The 19,062-nt window shown below is 46.5% G+C and overlaps 1 protein-coding gene across 8 annotated transcripts in view; it reads left to right on the top strand.

The window, feature by feature from the left end:
- CADM1 (cell adhesion molecule 1) overlaps positions 1-19,062 on the top strand; it is a 157,883-nt gene that overhangs the window by 56,635 nt on the left and 82,186 nt on the right. The gene's annotated exons all lie outside the window — the stretch shown is intronic.

The raw sequence follows: 19,062 nt of genomic DNA, 5'->3' as shown, positions 1-19,062 counted from the left end.
GGTGCAGAGATGAGACAGAGCCTGTGCAACCTCAGCATTAAAAACAAAACGTCAGAGTTCAAGTGGGAATGGGTGGCACAGTTGCTGGAGTTCTCTGCTTCCCGAAGTAGAGATATGTTAGGTATGAGTTTGAGGGGCATGCATGTCTTTCCAATCTCCTACAGATGTCAGTTTCACAGCACCTTTTTAGAATATTTTGAGCTACTCCTGCAGATTTGAACTAGCAGAAATGGTCAAAATTCCTTGTCTGAGTTGACTCTTTTGTGGGTGGCTCCCTCTTTTTACTCTATTTTTACTCCTTTTACTCTATTCTTTCATGAACATGGGAGAATCTTAAGCTATGCTTCTCAAACAACCATTTTGCCAGCGTAAGCATTTTTCCCAGATGAGTGTTTTTTAATAAACCTAGCAGTACTGTTTTACTGGCCTGCAATTCTGGATGGCAGTTGACTGAGATGAATAATTTATCTGGAGGTTCTTCAACCCATGGCCTCACTCTACCCAGCAAAGAACTGCTTTGTTAGGATGGAGGCCCTGTTGGGAAGGGGTTGCTGTTGGGAGGGATATTGAGGTAGCTTGTTAGATCAGATGAAGCTGACGTTCTGCAGTGGGCTTTTAAAAGTAGAATGTGAAATTCTGGGATGTTTTTATTTGGTTACACTCAAAATCTGGTAGCAGGGAGAAGTTACAATAGTACAAGAAACAAGTTGCTTACCTTACCATCTGCAATGAATCTCTATTGGCAATACATGTCTTTGAGCTGTATATTTTGCCACTGAGCTGGAAAATTGTTATCATTTGTGAAAGGGCTATTTTTAGTCAGCAACATCTGTGGAACACCATTTCCTCAAACTTTCACTGTCTTTTGACAAGTCAGCCAGATGTGACTCACTTGAGCATATTGGGTGGAGAGGAAAAAACAATGCATTGTGTTTACCAGAAATGCAAACATGACCTTTTTAGGATGGAGGCAGCCTTCGTTCCAATCTCATGGAAGAGGCAATAAGAAAAGATGGATCGTTATCATCAGTATTAAACATTCTTACAATTTAGTATTTCAGTATAATGTCGTTGTGGAAGTCATCTTGAACAGACTTCTGTACAAAATCTCATTTTCCCTCTGCTAATGTCAGAATTGAAGGGGAAGATGGCTGTTACGCTACTGCTCTCATGCCGTGCGTCATCCTCTGTAACGAACTCCACTTAAAGCAAGATGCTTTGTGTCGTCCTTCATTTCTAAGTATGTGTGAAAACAGTGGGGCTCGGTGGCACTGCTTGGTTTTTCCCAGAAATACTTGTCCACTTGTTCAAAGATGTTTTTTTTCTTGTTCTCTTTCCATGTCTTAGCTTGTACAGTCCAGTTAAGGTTTTCACTGCTCCGTAGTCTTTGGTTGGTAGTCAGCGTGCCAGCACTGCTGCAGTTGGCTGGTGGTTCCCTTGCCTCATGGGCTTCTGGGTGGCTCCCAGTCCTCAGAGCAGAGCTCCTGATCAGCCCATCGTGTACATCTTGAAAGTATTACTTTCTACTTAAAAGAGATTTAGATTGGATGTAAGGAAGAAGGTTTGGCACTGAGGGCGGTGAGGCAGTGGCACAGGTTGCCCAGAGAGGCGGTGGTGCCCCGTCCCTGCAGACAGCCAAGGTCAGGCTGGACGGGGCTCTGAGCACTGCTGGAGCTGTGGCTGTCCCTGTGCACTGCAGGGAGTGGCACCAGGCGGCCTTTGGGGGTCCCTTCCAACTCAAAGGAATCTGTGATCCTGCATGAGGTGTGGATCTCAGTTATCTGTCTACTCTATGGATGCTTTGCTATGGAGAGTTTCTTCTCCTTTCAACGTAACTCGTGAGAAAGCTGTTGAGTCTTACTGGCTTTTTATGAATGATGAGATGCATCTTTAATTCACTGTTTGGGTGTCTTCAGCATCGAGATTGCCGTGCTTCTGCAAGCTGCAGGAGCGTCATTCACTGACGGCGGCACTTGGCTCAGGAGCTGCAGCTCTTTGGCTCCATGTCCTTGTGCAGCACAGTGCTGGGAGCCGTGTGCTGTGCCGGTGCCCTGCTGTCATAAAATGGGTTCGTGTGGGTGGAGGTTTGTATTGGAAACGGCTTGCAGCTTGAGATGTTACTGAGTAGGAGGTGGATCTTGACTTGAGGCCTCGAAAACAGGTTTGGCTTAAAATCAGTTGCTAACCAGCAGAATCACAAGCAGATTTGTTTAAGTTACTTTTAAAATTGGACGGCGTAAGTTAACTTACAGCGCTGTATTAATCACTTGCTTCCTGCCCTCCTGCTGACATCCACAGAGAGGAACAGACCCTGAAGCTTGTAACAGCTCTTTGAGAAAGCTTTGCAGAGTTTCTGTAATCCTGGTGTGGTCTTTGAACCATCGCAAGCTGAGGCAGAATAACCACAATAGACTACAAAACAGTGCATTTCACTGCATGTGAGAACTTGCTGAATTAAGTGCATCTTATCCTTCACTGCTGCCTAGTCAAAGTAAATAGACTCCGAGGAAATATCACCTGCCAGGCTTTGAATGAGGTCTTAGGAGTTAGACCTTGACATTTGATGCCTCTGAAACAGGTTTGGCTTAAATTCACTTGTTTACTACTGCTGCAGTCATGAGCAGATTTGTTAGACGGGGCTAATTATATGTGCATGTTCCAAACTCATTTGGAAACTAACATTTGTTGCTTTTGAAACGCTTTAAAATATGCAAATATTTCATACAATGAAGAGAACTGATTTTTTTTTTTTAGCAGGAATCCACAAATGGTGTTAAAAGCAAAACGTGATTTCAGCAGAGGAACCAAGTGAATCCATTATATTGAGAAGATGGGAGGAGGACAGGGAATCCTCTCTACCTGTACCGTTTGGTTTAAATGTACATCAGCCCAGACAAAAAGCAAACGGGTGGAGCATTTGCTTACTCTTCTCTGTAGGAGTTTGTTAAAGAAGTGGGAGGATGACCAGGAAATCTGTTGGGTTACCAACAGTGATCTGTGGTGATGCTGGTCAGTGTGGGCTGGCTTCTTCGTGGTGACACAGCAGCTAACGTTGGCTTGCAGCAATGCATTGGGGTGAGGAGCTGAAACCCATACCAGCTTCAGTATTTAAGCCCTCATCTCTTAAAATGAAGTTGCTCCTTACACATACATTAGTAAAGTAAGCGTTCAGTTGGTGCTGCTTGAAGTTTGTGGATGTAGAGGGGGAACCAGGATTAGCTTCTCTAGTTAGTAGGGAAAGCAAGCTTTGAAACCAAACAGCTGCCAGAGCAAGACTCCCAAGGCTCAAGTGTACTTTGAATTTGCTGTTGATGTCACTTCACCATTTCACGTGCTGGTCCATGCTGTCGGAACCATAATTAGTAAGTTTTTACTGGAATGTGAATGTTTGCTGTGGTTTGTCCTCCTCGTTCATCGCTTTTTGCCTCTCAGTTGCTTTGCTATTCCCTTGGAGATGGGATTTGAGGCCAAGGCAGCCCTTGTACCTCGTGCTCTCAATCAGAATGGATGCTGACGTATTGCTGCCTGGCTTCACATTTACCCTGCCCATTGCTGGATGCTGGCATCTGAAAGTGTTTTCTATAGGGCAAGAAAAATCATAGGAGAAAACCTCCATGAAAGCTGTTAGCGTGGTGGGAGTTGCCAATGCATTTCATATTTAAGTCGTGGATAATTTCTTTTTTCTTTTTTTAAAGCCTCCTTATTTTGTTTATTTCTTTGCTTGAAACCACGTCTATCCACCAACCTTTCCAAAATGTCATGATGTAATTATTTTAACAGGCAATCTGTGCTCCTTTATTGGGGGGATATTAACCTTTCTAAACAAAAGGAATGTTAATATACATTGGAGATGCAACTAATGGGAATTCATTTTTCTTATTAGAAAGGACTTGAATTCTCTTTTTAAATTACTGTAAAAGAATTCAGCAAGTCAAGTAATTGCCTTCAGCTAATCCATGATAGCAAATTTGAACGTGAATATCCAGATCATTTTGTGCGGATTGGAAAAGGCAATGTGATTTTCTTGTTTTTTATTTGCTTTGGCTAAACGGTGTTGAAGGATGATACAAATTCATTGGAGCTGGGACAAAGAAAATGCTAATCATTAATGCGCTGAGCTCTGATATGCTGTAAAATGTAGTGTTTAATTTGCGAAGCCTATTGTGGCCTGTTTATAATTTCATTGCATACTGGCTCAAGCTTTGTGCTAGGTTCAGTATCTTTCCATGATAGCCTTCAAATTCAAGCTTGAGCTCATGGGCACTTCCCTCTGGTTTGCAGATAGGAAGCAAACAAAGTGAATGATCCCTGACTTTGGAAGGATATGGCTGTTTCTGGTTCCTTGGATACCGTAAGCCAACTTTTGGTGTGTTGCTGGTTTGCTAAGTTGGGCAATGGAGTTTGTAGCAGAAGGTGAGGAGCAAGCTGGATGTGCTGCTCTGGGCATACTGCACAGAGTTTGGCTCAAGTTGAGTCTGTTAGTTACGTTTGCATACATGCAGCCTACACTTAAAGCTGTTTGCTGGTTACCAAAGAGCTGCTTGGCTGTGACGTTATTTTCATGCAAACACTGTTGCTTTTATGAGCTGATGCTGCATTTCAAGTCCCCCCCATTTTTTTTCACTTTATTCCCCATGGTACCTTGCAGTTGGAACGTGCCGTGATAAATATCCAAGGCTCCAAAGGATTTATCTTTCAATCTTGATTTTAGAAGAACATTTCAAAGCGCTCTAATCACCTTGCTTTATCTGCAGTGAACCTAATGTATTTTGCAGGGCTCTAACTGTTTCAGCACCCCTCTTGAAGGTATAAAGAAGCAATGCTTACGGTTAACAGATACATAATAGAATTTAATATAACCCCTTGATGCATAAAGGAGGATAAGTGGAAAGCAAAGTTGATTGCATGTCTGGAGGAATATTTGTGCCTGATTTATGTTCTAATTTTAGTATTGGATTTTCTTTGTGATAGTAAAATGTCACATTAGCATGGCCCTTTTAATCTAATACGTTTCCAGTGAAAACAAACACCAGTGCTGAGCCTGTACTTCATGCTCCCCCAACCCTGGTAATCTGATGACTTTGTTAGAACATTGTCTTGCTTAAGGTAATCTTCCTCCCCATGTACACTTAGGAATACCTGAATAATGCTTTCGTCTCTTTTCCCTCCCCAGTCTCAGAAATGCCCTCAAGTAAACAGGACCTTATCTCCCCGAGCAGCTGATAAAGCTCTATCATTGAAGTGAACATTGGTTTCTGGGTGTCACGATCTCCAGTTTGACATTCCATGCCTGCCCACAGGTTTGGCTGGGGCTGCCCAGTGTGGGTGCTGCCAACTTAAGGCACTGGAGATCGAATCTTTGGTGGATCTGAAGGCTGCTTTTGAGCTAACCCTGGCACGCAGTAATTGACAACTCATCTTGTGTCTGTAGGAAGAAAATGAGTGTTACATTTGATTAGTAAATGACAGGTTGCAGCTTGATATTTGCATCCTTTATTAACAAACTTGTGAAACTCACCAATAACACTACACACCTCTTTGTTTGTGCAACTATATTGCAGCTGCCATCATTGTTCAGAGGAAAAAAAAATAGTGCTGATATTCAGACCTTCACTTCCATTTTCATGCAGTGCCTTTCTCTAGTTCTGAGCCATAGATGAGTCACTGGTGTGGTTTGTCTCCTGGCTGTTCCATGCTTGCTTTGCCAAATGCCCCAACATTTCTTGTTGATACCTGGTGGTTAACCATGACTTAAATCCTGCCCACAGGTTGTATGTGGAATTTTGTGGGTTTTTATCAGAGGGTGGAATTAAACACGCAGTAGAGAAAGTAGTAGCCATATGCATTGTACCTGTGTGGGATGTCACTCTGATCCCAGGGGCTGTGCCTGTCCTGGGAAGCCATCTGTGCCTGAGATTATAGAATCATAGAGTCATTAGGCTTGGAAGAGATCTCTAATATCATGTAGTCCAACCGTCCACCTAACCTAACCATCCATCCCAAACACCTCCAGGGATGCTGACCCCACCACCTCCCTGTGCAGAGTGTGCCAATGCATCACCACTCTTTCGGAGAAGTTTTTCCTGTCCTTCCCCTGGTGCAGCTCGAGGCCATTCCCTCTCACCCTATCACTGTTACCCCAGAGAAGAGGCTGATCTCCACCAAAGGGATGGGCTGCTGGTAGCACTGGGTACCATCTGATCATTCCTAGCTATGCTTGCATGCACGATGCTGTACTTTTGCTGCGGGATAACGGGATTTTGGAAATAGATGCTTGAGGTGGCACGGCATTCTCCTCACGATGGCTGTGCTTGACGTGGCAGCGTCGCAGAACACGGAGCAAACATCAGCTGAGCGCTTCAAGGAGAGCCTTGCGGAACAAAGATTTTTCCTGAAGGCCTTCAGGGTGAATTTACACTCGAGCCGAAAGCATTGGTAATAATGACAGTGCTGTCACCCTGCATCAGGAGCATTTCAGCTACAGCAACGCTTGCTGGTAGTATTTGGCACAAAAAGCCAAGCTGTCGATGGCAGAGATGCTGACAAATGGAGCGGGGCTGCAGCCACCAGGCCCAGGGCAGTGCTTCCTCTGCACGGCGACAGCGCGGGGATGCGTGATGCAAATGCGCAGCGTGGAGTTGCCTCTCCCTCGCTTGGGGATGATGCTGTTAAAAGTTGTGCTGCTTTTGTAGATAAACACTAAGACATCCGCTTTCAACTTCACATTCTTTAACCTTGTTTTATTCCTTGCTGAGTGCTGACATTTTCAAGGCAGATGAAAATCATACTAAATTTAGCCATGAGAGAAGTCCCCTATTCTTCCTCCCCCCGCCTCCCCGCGCTCCCCGTTGCAGGCACAGCGTCTGCATTCTTTTGATTAGTTTTGCCCTTGGTTTCTGCCTCAGATGTGAAGTTTTCTGAGGCAGTGCTGAAGAACAGTGTGTTTTGTATTGGAAGGGGCGCAACGTGCTGCTAACATCCCATGGCCACCAGCAGTGCGGCCTGCAGCAGCGGGGCCCGCAGGCCTGGTGCTCTCCATTTGCTTTTACTACTATCAGACTGTGTAAAAAGCTGCTCCCCCTCCTGCTTGTAAGCTCCCTTCAGGTAATGGAAGGCCACAGTGAGGTCTTCCCGCAGTTTTCTCTTCTCTAAGCCCAACTCCCTCAGCCTGTCTTCACAGCAGAGGTGCTGCAGCCCTCTGAGCATCCTCGTGCCCTCCTCTGGACCCGCTCCAGCAGCTCCGCATCCCTCCTGTCCTGGGGGCCCCAGGCCTGGGCACAGCACTGCAGGTGGGGCCTTCCAGGGGCAGAGCAGAGGGGCACAACCCCCTCCCTCTCCTCTCCCTGCTGCCACCCCTCTGTTGCTGCAGCCCAGGGGACTGTCGGCCTTCCGGGCTGCAGGCGCACACTGCTGCCTCATGTCCCGCTTCTGTCCATCGGGACCCCCAAGTCCTTCTCCGCAGGGCTGCTCTCAACGAGTTCTTCTCCAGGCTGTGCTCATGTCTGGCACTGCCCCGACCCAAGTGCAGCACTGAGTCCAGCCATCAGGTCTGTATCTCTCCAGTATAGAGCAAAGATGAGTTATTCTGCTGCGTTAGGATAGCTATTCAAACCTGAACCCTCTGCAGAGGGAACTTTTTGAGGTGATTGCGCTTCACGGTGTTGTTTGAATTCTTGTTTTTGCATCCGGACAAGCAGAGTCGGTACTCGATAGTCACAAACTCTGCTCCAAATAGAGGTGGAGAGATTACAGCTGCTTCAGCTGCACCTGGAGCTGGCAGATAAACATGCGAGGTCTGTAAGGGAAGATACCAAAACTCCCCTTCTCATTGCTAAAAATGGGAAACTCAAATATCTTGAGACTGTACGTGAGTTTGGTCATCCATTCCATCGCAGGGAGCGTTGTGAGAGGCGTTATTTGCAGCTGCCGCATCTCTTCCAAAGGATGCTGATGAATTGTTTCCCACAGCTGACCGACGAATTTTGTCCAGTCCTGAATAGCCAGCAGCTCATCTGCCCTCCTGCTGTATTGCTGCATCTTGATTGTTGCATTGTCTTCCAGCCTTTCATTTAGCACCAGTTGGTTTGCATTTTTAACGAGGAGGATTTGGTGACATCTAAGGATTAAATAACCCCCATCACTTGTGAAATTAAGTTCTCTTGGGTGTTAAAATGCTACTTAGATGGCAAGCGTGCGCTTCTATTATTAGTCTTAGGCACGCAGCTGAAAAATGAGACTTGCTGTAACGTTATCTGCTTCTGTAGCCACTTAAGCTTGCATGTGTCCTTCTTGGAACAAAATGCACCTGCGTAAATCTTGTAATTTTATACAACACAAAGCAAAGGCGAGGCAGATCTTGAGCTACCATCGCTTTGGCACGCAGCCATGGTGCCACGGATGAGGATGTGCTGGCTGTGAGTTCTTGGGAGGAGTGAACAGTGTTCCTAGCAGCTGTTAGGGCAAATGGGAGAATGCTGCAAGGAGACACGTGCTGGTTGTATTGAGCTGTGGGGCACGAGTTCCTGTGTCGTCTGTGGCACAACGCTGTGCTGCTACGCACTGCTTGGCCAAAGCACTGAAGGTGCCACGACAGAAAGACCGACTGGAAATGTTCTCTTTAAGTAAAAGCATTTTGCCTGTGCCATTAAGCATTTCGCTTCCTGAAAAACTGCCTGCGTCCTCTGCTTCGGAGACAAAAATGATGCATGTAGTATTTCGATTTGGGATCGAAACTTGGATTTTCCCAGCCCTAATCACATTTCCTTATATTACTATTTATAAGAAAATTATGGCTTCTGTAGATTCCTTTGAAATTGATATGTTCTTTAGCTATTACGCTGGTAACGTTCTTATGCAAAATATATCCGTGGCTCTTCAGTATGATAAATTGTCACTGTTTTTTAGGTCCTCTATTAACTTTGTTCCCGAGGAATTAAATTAATCTTCTGCTATAGGGTGGTAGAACGTGCACATACAGCTATTTTTTATGGTTGCCGTAGTTCTTAAGGTAAGTTAAAGTTATTTCAGTTGTTACTTATCTTTGCAGTGACGGTCGTGACAAATGGCTGGTGTAATTTCTTTCCTTAGGAGATGGATATAAAGAGAAGATATTACACGGGCTTCTCACCCAATGCATGCATTTTTAGATTGGGAACATTGAATTAGGTATTGAAACGTTTAACTTGACAAGAAGATAGAGAATTGTTTTCTGATCTTGTTGTTATAATAAAGTGAAACTCGCTTGATGAAATTTATGTTGGCAACTTTCTGTTGCTCTGTGGCTTAGATACAGGAAGAGCAATAATCCAAGAGATAAAGATTGCCGCGCTTTGTTTTCATGTAGGTGTGCGCATTGGCTTTCCATGCAGTGTAAAAAGCCATGGATGAAGCTCTGGGATCTCAAGCGTGCATGGTCAGCATGTGGCCTTGGAGGAGCACAGGGACCTCAGGGTGGGGTGGAATGTGGGGCAGTGACCCCCATGTTGGGTAGTTTGCCTGCTGTGGTGCTGGTGGTTGTGTTTAGTGTGGAGCCGAGGAGCACCAATCCTCCTTGAGATCACTTTTTGTGTTCTTAAGGCTTGAGGTAACCGGTGAGAGGGTTGCTGATGCACGCTTCTTTTTTCTCCACAAAATGAAGTTATATTTAGCATGATGTTAATTGGGTACTGCCCTTCAAAATGCATCACGTGATGGTTTTGGTTTGCACGGTGGCTGAGGAAGGAGTAACACAGCTGAAATGCAGAACCGACACTTGTGGCTCCCTGACTGCGTCTGCACTGCTTATACTTCCATTTATAAAAGGAAGAGAAACTTTTGGCTTCGGTTTTGCCAGCTATAAAGAAAATATTTTGATTTGAGCTCATGAGTCATCTGAGATAAAAGGAGAGAAGCGCGAGCACTTGGGCTGCGCGTGGCTTTCCTGAATAGCGGAGCAAGGAGCTGAGCCAGGGGATGGCAGCAGGGCTGAGGAGCAGCTCACCTCGTTCTGCGGGCACCCTGAGCCTGCCAGCTGTGCTGCCCATTCAGTTCCTGTGCCTTTCTCAATGAGTGGGGCTGCAGTACCTGCTGGGGACTGCTGAATGGCCCCTAAGCTTCAGTCCCAGTCCAGTACAGACCCCTTTCCTTTCCCTCTTTCCGTGGGGGTTTGAACTCTAGATGGTCTTCGAGGTCCCCTCCAAGGTAACCCATTCTGTGGTTCTGTCTCCTTTAGGCTCCGGTTATGTCTGCTGTTGGAACTGCTGCCCTGCTGTGAGATGGCACCAGGTGGAGGGCTGTGGGCAGAGTCAGGCTCAGGTCTGGATGTTATTGCAGCAGGCTGGAAGACAGGCTCAAGTAATCATAGAATCCTTATAGTTGGAAGGGACCCTCAGAGGCCGCCTGGTGCCACTCCCTGCAGTGCACAGGGACAGCCACAGCTCCAGCAGTGCTCAGAGCCCCGTCCAGCCTGACCTTGGCTGTCTGCAGGGATGGGGCACCACCGCCTCTCTGGGCAACCTGTGCCACTGCCCTCAGTGCCAAACCTTCTTCCTTATCTCCAATCTGAATCTCCCCTCTTAGTTTGAACACATTTCTCTTGTCGTGTCACCTCCAACCCTGCTCAAGAGTCGCTCCCTTTCTTTCTTGTAGCTCTCCTTTAGGTAATGAAAAGCACAGTATTATCGAATCATATTAAAACAGAATTCATTAGATCCGAAGGAGGAGCCCATGAGATGCTGCAGGTTATTGTTAAACGAGCTTGTTAATAAAGATTCTTTAAGTAAAAAACCAGAGAGGGGGGTGGGGGGGGGGGGGGGAAGGAGTAGTTTATTAATCCTGTGTGAGTTGTTGGGGAGGTGCTGCAGATGCAGGAGAGCAGAAGGATGAGAGAGAGTTCTAGAATCAAAAACGAGAGAGGAAAGTAAATTATCTGGAAGTGTTTAATGAATCCACGTAGGGAATATTGACCTGTGGGAGGAAGGAGGGAAGGGCCATGGAGCTGGCAGGTGGGTGACAGGGCTCCATGTGAGCTCTGGTAAAGCAATGCTGAGCCACTCTGCTTGTTCAGACTGGGAGCTGAGATGCTTACAGCACTGCTGGTGTTGTACTGCATTGAGAAGAGCATTACAGGTGCTGATAAGTGGTGCAGCCCCCGGGGGTCTGCAGGGCTCGGACACTGCGGTGCAGGGAGGGAGCGTGGGGTTGGTGCCTGAAGTGATCAGCCTGTGCTGCTCGGACCTCTGTCCAGAAAGAGAATTGAAAATAGCAGGGTGAAACATAAGCTGAGCAATGTGAAGTGATGAGATTTATTAGACTGGAATAGTCTCCCAAGAGGAACGATGGAGGCTTAATGACTTGTCATTTCTGGAGTAGACTGGGCAGAGCACCTCGGTGCACATTACAGCAAACAGCTCTGCAGAAAGGCAAATGGACAGGCCAGGCAGCTCTTCCATTTGTAATTTTTGATATACCGGGTTTTAAACGATATTAATTTAGTGTTCATCTTTCATTTGTTGGATAGTTGGCTGAGAAAAGATGATTCTTTTTTCCATTTTGTTCTGTACGTTTCAGGATGGTTACCGTCAGCAGTGTCTGTCTCAAGGTGGTTGAAGGGAAAATGGCTCTTAGAATAAATAAATAAAAGAAATGCATAGAAATCTGTGGCAGATCAGAAGGAGGGGAAGGAAAGCCAAGGCTGTAGCATGGAAATTGGGTAGTATGCTGCTCTTACTGAATGATTCCCTTAAAGATTCTGTCTGAAATGACACATACAGGAGCAGGTTGCCCAGAGAGGCGGTGGTGCCCCGTCCCTGCAGACAGCCAAGGTCAGGCTGGACGGGGCTCTGAGCACTGCTGGAGCTGTGGCTGTCCCTGTGCACTGCAGGGAGTGGCACCAGGCGGCCTTTGGGGGTCCCTTCCAACCCAAACCATCCTATGACATGGATATGCACAGAATGCAATGTTGATTTTATTCCGTATAGCATTCCAAACATTAATTTGGAGCCATATGAGTGTGCTACTTATATGGTGTCATGCAAATGAATAGAATCCTTTGGTCTTCTAGGGACTGTTTGTTCAGTATAATTGCAGCTTTAAACAAATTCAGTGGTCAGAAAGCTATAAAACATTTGTAGGCAAAAGCATGCTTTTAATATTCATCTTCTTTAAGTGCTACCGAGTGACATCTAAGACAAACTGGGCAGATATGGGTGCCAGGCAAAACAGAGAGCAGGAAATCTTACTTGCTAATTGGTATTCTAGATGTAAATCTTAAATTAGTTTGAGATTTTTAAAATGGATTTTTGAATGCCAGGCACATAAGAGACGAAACTGATATTAATATTAATAAGCTTCAAAAGATATGTAGTGAAATATTTGTATAATTTAATTTGCTTCGTAATCAAGTCAGAAAACTAGCAAGTGTTGGAGCAAGTGACCAAAGACTGCAGGCCCAGTAGTCCAGCAGCTCAGTCTGCTTGCACAGAACTTCACTGTGAATAGCTGGGATACCATTTGCTGAGCGGAGTGTATTTGCCCTCTTGCACCTTGCTGTGTGTCTTGGGGGTGGTGGGTGAGCCAGCATGCAAGCTGAGGTCTTCTGCTACTCTGTGATGCTTCTTAATGGCTTAGGAAGCAATTAGAGCAGTTTAGCCCAGGTGGAGGGGAATGGCTGATTTCCTTGCCAGTGTGCAATCTCATGGCAGAGAGTGTTTGTTTAAACAAACGAGAGCTCAGAAGTGGGAAAGAATGGTATCTCCTGCAGACAGAAATGAAATGAGGGCGGTTACAGGAGGAGGGAGAGATAGGAGGAAGTAAAATATTGATGAAGATATAAAGCACTGCACCTACACTGAGAGCAGCGTGGTGTTCTTGCTCGTCTGTTCATGTTCAGCTAGCTGGAGCTTGACGTTTTAAAGCCTGGGTTGGGGAGAGGGGTGAATTTCAGTGTCTCCGTACGGTGCTGTGGTTGTGCTCATCAGCACTTGGTAGCTCTGTGCATGTGTTCGTGGCAGCAAGATGCCACGCACAAGGCTGGGGGGCTCCACCAGAGCCCTGCAGCTCCCCCAGCAGTGCTGGCACGGCTTGCTTTGCCTTGAGTTCTGCAGGGCTTTTCCCCAGCTGCCTCACAGTCAGAAATGATAGCGGATGGTTGGGGGGTTTTTTGCAGCAGGTGGGGGTGAGTTGGAATATACGATGTGCTGCGGGGTTGGGTACATGGCCCAGATGTCGTGCGAGTGGTACCGCCAGGCCAGAGGGGTACGTTCAGCTCCGCTTTCTGCACGTCCTCCTCTTCTCAGCAAGGAGTTTGCCTCCACCTACAGGAAGCAGAAAGCAAAATAAATAAATAAATAAATGGGGGGGGTGGAAATCACACTGCCTTCTGCCAGCCCTCAGCTTTCAGAGGAGCTCAGCAGCGCATCCCATCAGTCTCGGGTGTTGTGCAAAGCTTTCAGGCATGGAACTGGAAGGTGCCGCGGCGGTCTGAAGGCTTCTTGCCCATTAGACAGGTTTTAATTCACCTTTTCTCATAACCCAAATCTCGAAAAGGAGAAGGTGTAAGAGCTGACAAGCTAGTAATTGAATTTTGGTTGGCGTTAGTGAGGCTTCCACTGGGGCTCGTGGCTGAAAGACAAAGCAGGTATTTCCGAGGAGAGCAATAATAGTGCTGGAAGGTTTTAAAGACAGCAGCTTTGGGGAAGCGGAGCGTTGAGTGTTGTCCAGCTGGAATAGGCTGCAGGCAGCACAGCAACTGTCTCAATCTTTGTCTCGGGATGGGAAAAGAGGACCGGGGTCAATTATTCACAGCTGTCGTGCCAGACAGGTTGGGCAGGAACTTGAGAGAAGTGGATGTGCTAGAAATCCCTCTTCACATAGAAGTGGCTGCGAAAGGGGAATGTGGGACCTTCGCTGCCCATCCTGGACCCGGTGCTGAGAAGGTGAAGTTGGACTCGTAGAACCATAAGGGTTGGAAAAGACCTTCAAGGGAATCCAATCCAACCATCCACCTACCATCGATGTTACCCACTGACCGCATTTCCACATTTCTTGGGCACCTCCAGAGTTGGTGACCCCACCACCCCGCTGGGCAGCCTGTGCCAGTGCCCAGCAGAAGGAGGTGATGCTGTCTGGGTGCTGCTGGTCCCCCCGGTGACCCTTGGCTGAAACTCCACATTCCCCGTGCCTGCACACCTCCTAGCAGTGCCTGTGAGGTTGCCTTGCTGCAGCAGCATCCCAGTTCCCTGCAGTCCCTCTGGCTCCCAGTGCTGCTGCTCGAGTGCTGCCCAGCCCCTCTGCTGCCTCTTGCAGCTGCCCAGGAGCTGTCTGTCACCATCCTTTGCTTCCATTCTTTGGAATGTGACAGCAAAAGCAGCCTATGGCCAGCTTGGGCTTGTTTGGGGTTAAGTGCTGCTATTTTAGTCGTGTTCCATATTTACAGTTCTGTTTCCCTTTTCTCTGTATGCATAAGCAGAAGGAAAAGACACAAAGCATAGACAATTCCTCTGTGACTTTTGTACAGAAAGTATGGGAATGTGTTGGTTCCTGTTTCATTCCTGTCATTGCTGCCAGCAGGGCTCAGTTTTTACCAGCTGCTACATTCGAGGGGTCGCAGCTGGAGAAACTCCAATAGGTTATTCCACTGTGAATCTGGAGATGCGCTTTATCTTGTTGGCAACAACCAGTGCCCAATGGAGATGTCCCTGCAAGGACTTATCCCTTGGAGGACTTGGTGAGCTTAGGTGCCCAGCAACTTTCAAATCACAGAACCACAGCATGGCTCAGGTTGGAGGGGACCTCAAAGCCCACCCAGTGCCACCCCCGGCCATGGGCAGGGCTGCCCCCCACCAGCTCAGGCTGCCCAGGGCCCCATCCCACCTGGCCTTGAGTGCCTGCAGGGATGGGGCACCCACAGCTCTCTGGGCACAGAGTGATGTCTGAGTGATGCCTGGCCGAAAGAAACTCCAGCCTCCGTGTTTTATATACAGAATACCTGACAGTAAAGCTGTGTGATGACCTTTATCTTTATGAGCTGTGAGAATTAAGGAGTTCTGTATTTTAGTTTAATTAAGCAATAAGGCATAACAGATGGTGCTTTTCTGGGTGATTATTGAATGTCTCTGGTTTGACTGAGAAGTGCAGTAACGCCACACGCAGGAGCGTATTGTCATTGGAGATATTTGAGCTATCTGTGAACATGTGTCTGATCGAGCTGTCTGTCATCTGCTGCATTATCAACCGAGTGTCTGCACCTCTTCACTTTCTGCACCATTTTATAAACCAGTGCTGCAGCTGCGTGCTGCCTGGAGGTGCTGCAAGTGGTTGGCAAAGGATCATTAGGGGAGGCTTTGCCTGAGTTGCTCTGTATAGAGGAGTGCTCACAGCCCTGCTTCTGATCTGCTCCTGTGGTTACCCGACAAGAAATTGATTCCCTTTCTCCTCCAGCACTCAGAGGTCCCATCAGTTTGGGGCAGCTTTGTGCAACTGGAAGAGTGGTGTTAAAAAATAATAGTAATTGTGAACTTGGGGCAGAAATAGCAGCGTTATGTGAAATGAGGACTGTTGCTCATGCAGGTTGGTTGGACGTCATTGAACAGAGTTAACTTACAGAACTCAGAACTGGGACTTTGGAAGTCGCTGGAAATTTGTTTCCTGTCCCGTTTAGCCCGGATGTTTGCTGGAGGTGTTCTTAGAATAAATAAATAACTGAGATTGATGGATTGCCTCTGAATTCCTAAAACCGAACGTGTTGAGGTGCATCTTCTGTACAGGTTGCAAGCCTGGCAAGAGCCCTTTGTGATCAGCACAGTGAGGAGAGGCTGAGAAGCTCAATGACCAGGAAATCCAAACCTGTAACTTGGGTGTTTTGCAGCCAACTTCTGTCCTTGTGGACTGGGAGCACCCAGAGCACCGAGGATGGCATTACTGCAGCATTGGTATGTGTGAAGTGGGCCAAGCATTAAAGATGCATTGCAGTGTGATTTATGTGTAGGTACTCAGGCTTGGGGAGCCAAGAAGAGCCAAATTCATGGCAGGTTGATCTGCTGTTTGTTTTTTCTAACTACGAGAGAGCTTTGCAAATGTTCTGCAATTGGTGTTCTGCACTCTTGCATCTCCCCTGTTTACTCCAGAGGATGTTAAAAAGCAGCAGAAGCAAGGAAGAGCATGGAATTAATTGAGCAAAGCTCACCAATCTGTGGCTCTTAAAGGAGAGCGCCAGACGGTTAACTTGAGTTGCAGTGACTCCTGTGGTGTGCAATAACTTGTCTAATAACATTCCCCTTTTTTTCCTGCTGCCCCCTAACGCCGTCAGAGATGTGAATTGCTTGCAGCCTGGCGCTGAGCTTGTGCTCGTGCCGTATTTTAGGTCGCTGACTAATATGCCTAGCTTTTTCTCATTAATGGGTTATTTGCGACGATGAAAATGAAATAGATTCACTTACTGGCTGCGGAGTTGTTATAAAGATGATCTGTGCAAAGTTTTTAATACAGCTGTAGTTCCTTTAGAGAAAATCAACCATTCCTCTCAATGCGCTGCTCACGAGGAGCATCTCTGTGCATCCAAAGCTCAACCTGCCGAGGTGCTCCGGTCCCGTTCAAACCCCACAGCAGCCTTAAGTGTTTGGCACCTAACCCGAGGCAGCTCGTTTGCACTGATGATGTTCCTGCAGAGCAGGAGTGTGCCAGGTTAACAGCAGTGCTCTGCCCGGCGTGGGCTCTCCCTCAAGAAGTGCCCTCTGCAAAGCCGCCGTTTCGAGTGCACTCTTTAGAAGCCGTGCAACACAATTAAAGTAAATTCTTGGTTGCAGATGAGTTGGCTTCGTGCCATTTTCAGAGACAATGTCCCACTTAAATAGCTTGGATTGGGCTGAGAAGAATAATTGCCGCTATGAAATAATTTCGCAATTACCACTGTAATTAAGGGCAGTTTGTTAATGAAAGTGCTTGGTGAATAATGACTGCAGGGCACTCCATCTTGCGGCTCCATACCAGATGATTGGTTCATGTGGTGGAAATGGTTGGGGAATCAGTGACACAGCTGTCACGGTTGCAGGATGGATGTAAATACCCGGTGCTGCTCGTGATGAAGTGCAATCATTAGCCTTCTGCCCTATGGGAGCTGGTCAGACAAGGAAAAATAAACTTAAAATATGATGGTGAACGCTATTGCTTATGGCTTTTAAAGCCTCCTTTTTTTTTATCCCAACCGTGTTAATTTGATATGCAGATGCCCTCAGCTAGTTGATTCATTGTTCAGTTGGGAACCTCTGAATCCATTTGTCAGGAACATGAGCTTACTTGGGTTATATTTTCGAAGCTTTACTTGTTTCTGAGCTTTCTTTCCCACTTGTTTTCCATTTAGAACACAGTGGATTATCCCATTGCATAGGTTAAAAAAAAAGAAGCAAGTTAGAAACTGTTGACATGTTTGTACTTCAGTGTATGTATTTCACATCTGTTGGCTGTGGAATCTGACGGTGTCTGTTTGTAGGTAAGAACTCTTGACATTTTTGTGCGTGTTCTGCTATAAGAGTTAAGCAAAGCAAGCATTTTAAAGCACTGGAATGAGGCAGGCAGAGATGGATGTGTTGCCCATAGCCTGAGGATCACTAAGGGCTCACTGAAGCAGACACAGTAATGATGGCAACGCTGGTGTTATTAGGCAAGCAATTTTTAGAAGCTTCCCATGTTTTCTGTATGACCCAATACCTTACTTACTCCTCTTGCTTCCTTGTGATGCTCACAAATAGATTTTGCAGTGTCAGGGGAAGGCTGGAATGGGGAGTTGGGCTCATTACCTCTAAAATGTGCGGCTTTCCCAACAGCTCCGGGTACCCAATCACTCCTCTGATGTCTCAGTGCTAGAATTAGGCTAGCAGTGGCAAAAGCTGAATTCTTGGGGTGATGCTTCTTTTCAGGCAGCTGCTAAGTACTTCCCCCAGGAGGTCACAGCCATTGCCTTCTGCTGGTGGAATCAAAGGGCTGTGGACTTGGGGGAGAGAGGGGGGATGGGACGGATGGAAGACGCTGAAAAGCAAAACCTTCTTGAAGGCTCAGCTGAAAAGGAGACCATTCAAATGTAAGGGCTGAGGGACAAGTGAAAAACCAACTGCACGGTGCTGTTTTGTGTTTAGCTACAACCCAGGAGAGAAAACACTGCTTTTTCTGATTCCTTCTGCTCTACCATCATCCAGACAGGAAGAAGCTTCTGCAGTCCTTCTGGAGAGAAGGAAGCTGGTGGTGTTGGTGTGTTTTAGAGGTTGCAGAGATCAGTGGAAGAACCACACAGCCTCTTGAATGCTAGTATTTAAAGTCACTAAGCACTTAGAATTATTATCTTTTTAATTTACTGACTGTGTTACCGTACAGCAGTGTGTTTTGCTTTCATTGGATCAGCAAACGCAGTGAAAATGCACAATTCACAGCATCTACTCCAGCACACATGGTGAGCACTTTGGAGCTGCAGAGGCATTCCTTTGACCATCAGCATGAAATACCCCGAGCTCCGGACATCCCATTTGTTCAGACAATTTCCAGCACCGTGCAGTGCATCAGGAGGGCTCTGAGCCTGCCTGCTGTTTTTGGATCCTTTCTGGTTAGTGCTGTCTTGTGGCAGCAAGAAAGTAAATACGAGGAAGCAGCCTGTCTTCGTTTATGCCAGGCTTGTCAAAGGTTTTATAGATCCCCATAATGAAGATGGATCAGGTTCATTCTCATTGCCAGTTACTCTATCAAAATAGTACTAATTACTGGAGTTGCACATGTTACATGCTACCACGTTCTTAAGTAGCTTAAAAGCACGTTTTGTACCACTTACAACAGATAAAATTAAAGCAACTTTTTCTGTTCTATTTCGGGAAAAGTAGTTAGTAAAGGAGAAAGAAATTGATTTTGGTGTCACAAAGGACATTTCTGACAGGAGCATACTTTGAAATGATTCAAGGCATCTGTTTCTGTTGCAGACACCCAATGCTGCTAAGAGCTGTACCTAAATTAAACTGTTTAACATGTCAGCTCTGGATGTGAATGCAATTTACATCCCGGTGGCACGGTTGGAATTTTTATCGTTTAATGAACTTTCTCACTCAA

Source organism: Gallus gallus, chromosome 24 (genome assembly GCF_016699485.2).
Source record: "Gallus gallus isolate bGalGal1 chromosome 24, bGalGal1.mat.broiler.GRCg7b, whole genome shotgun sequence".
NCBI classification, from domain to species: Eukaryota; Metazoa; Chordata; class Aves; order Galliformes; family Phasianidae; genus Gallus; species Gallus gallus.
The sequence above is the reverse complement of the archived record's forward strand: the minus strand, read 5'-3'. Positions and strand labels throughout refer to the sequence as shown.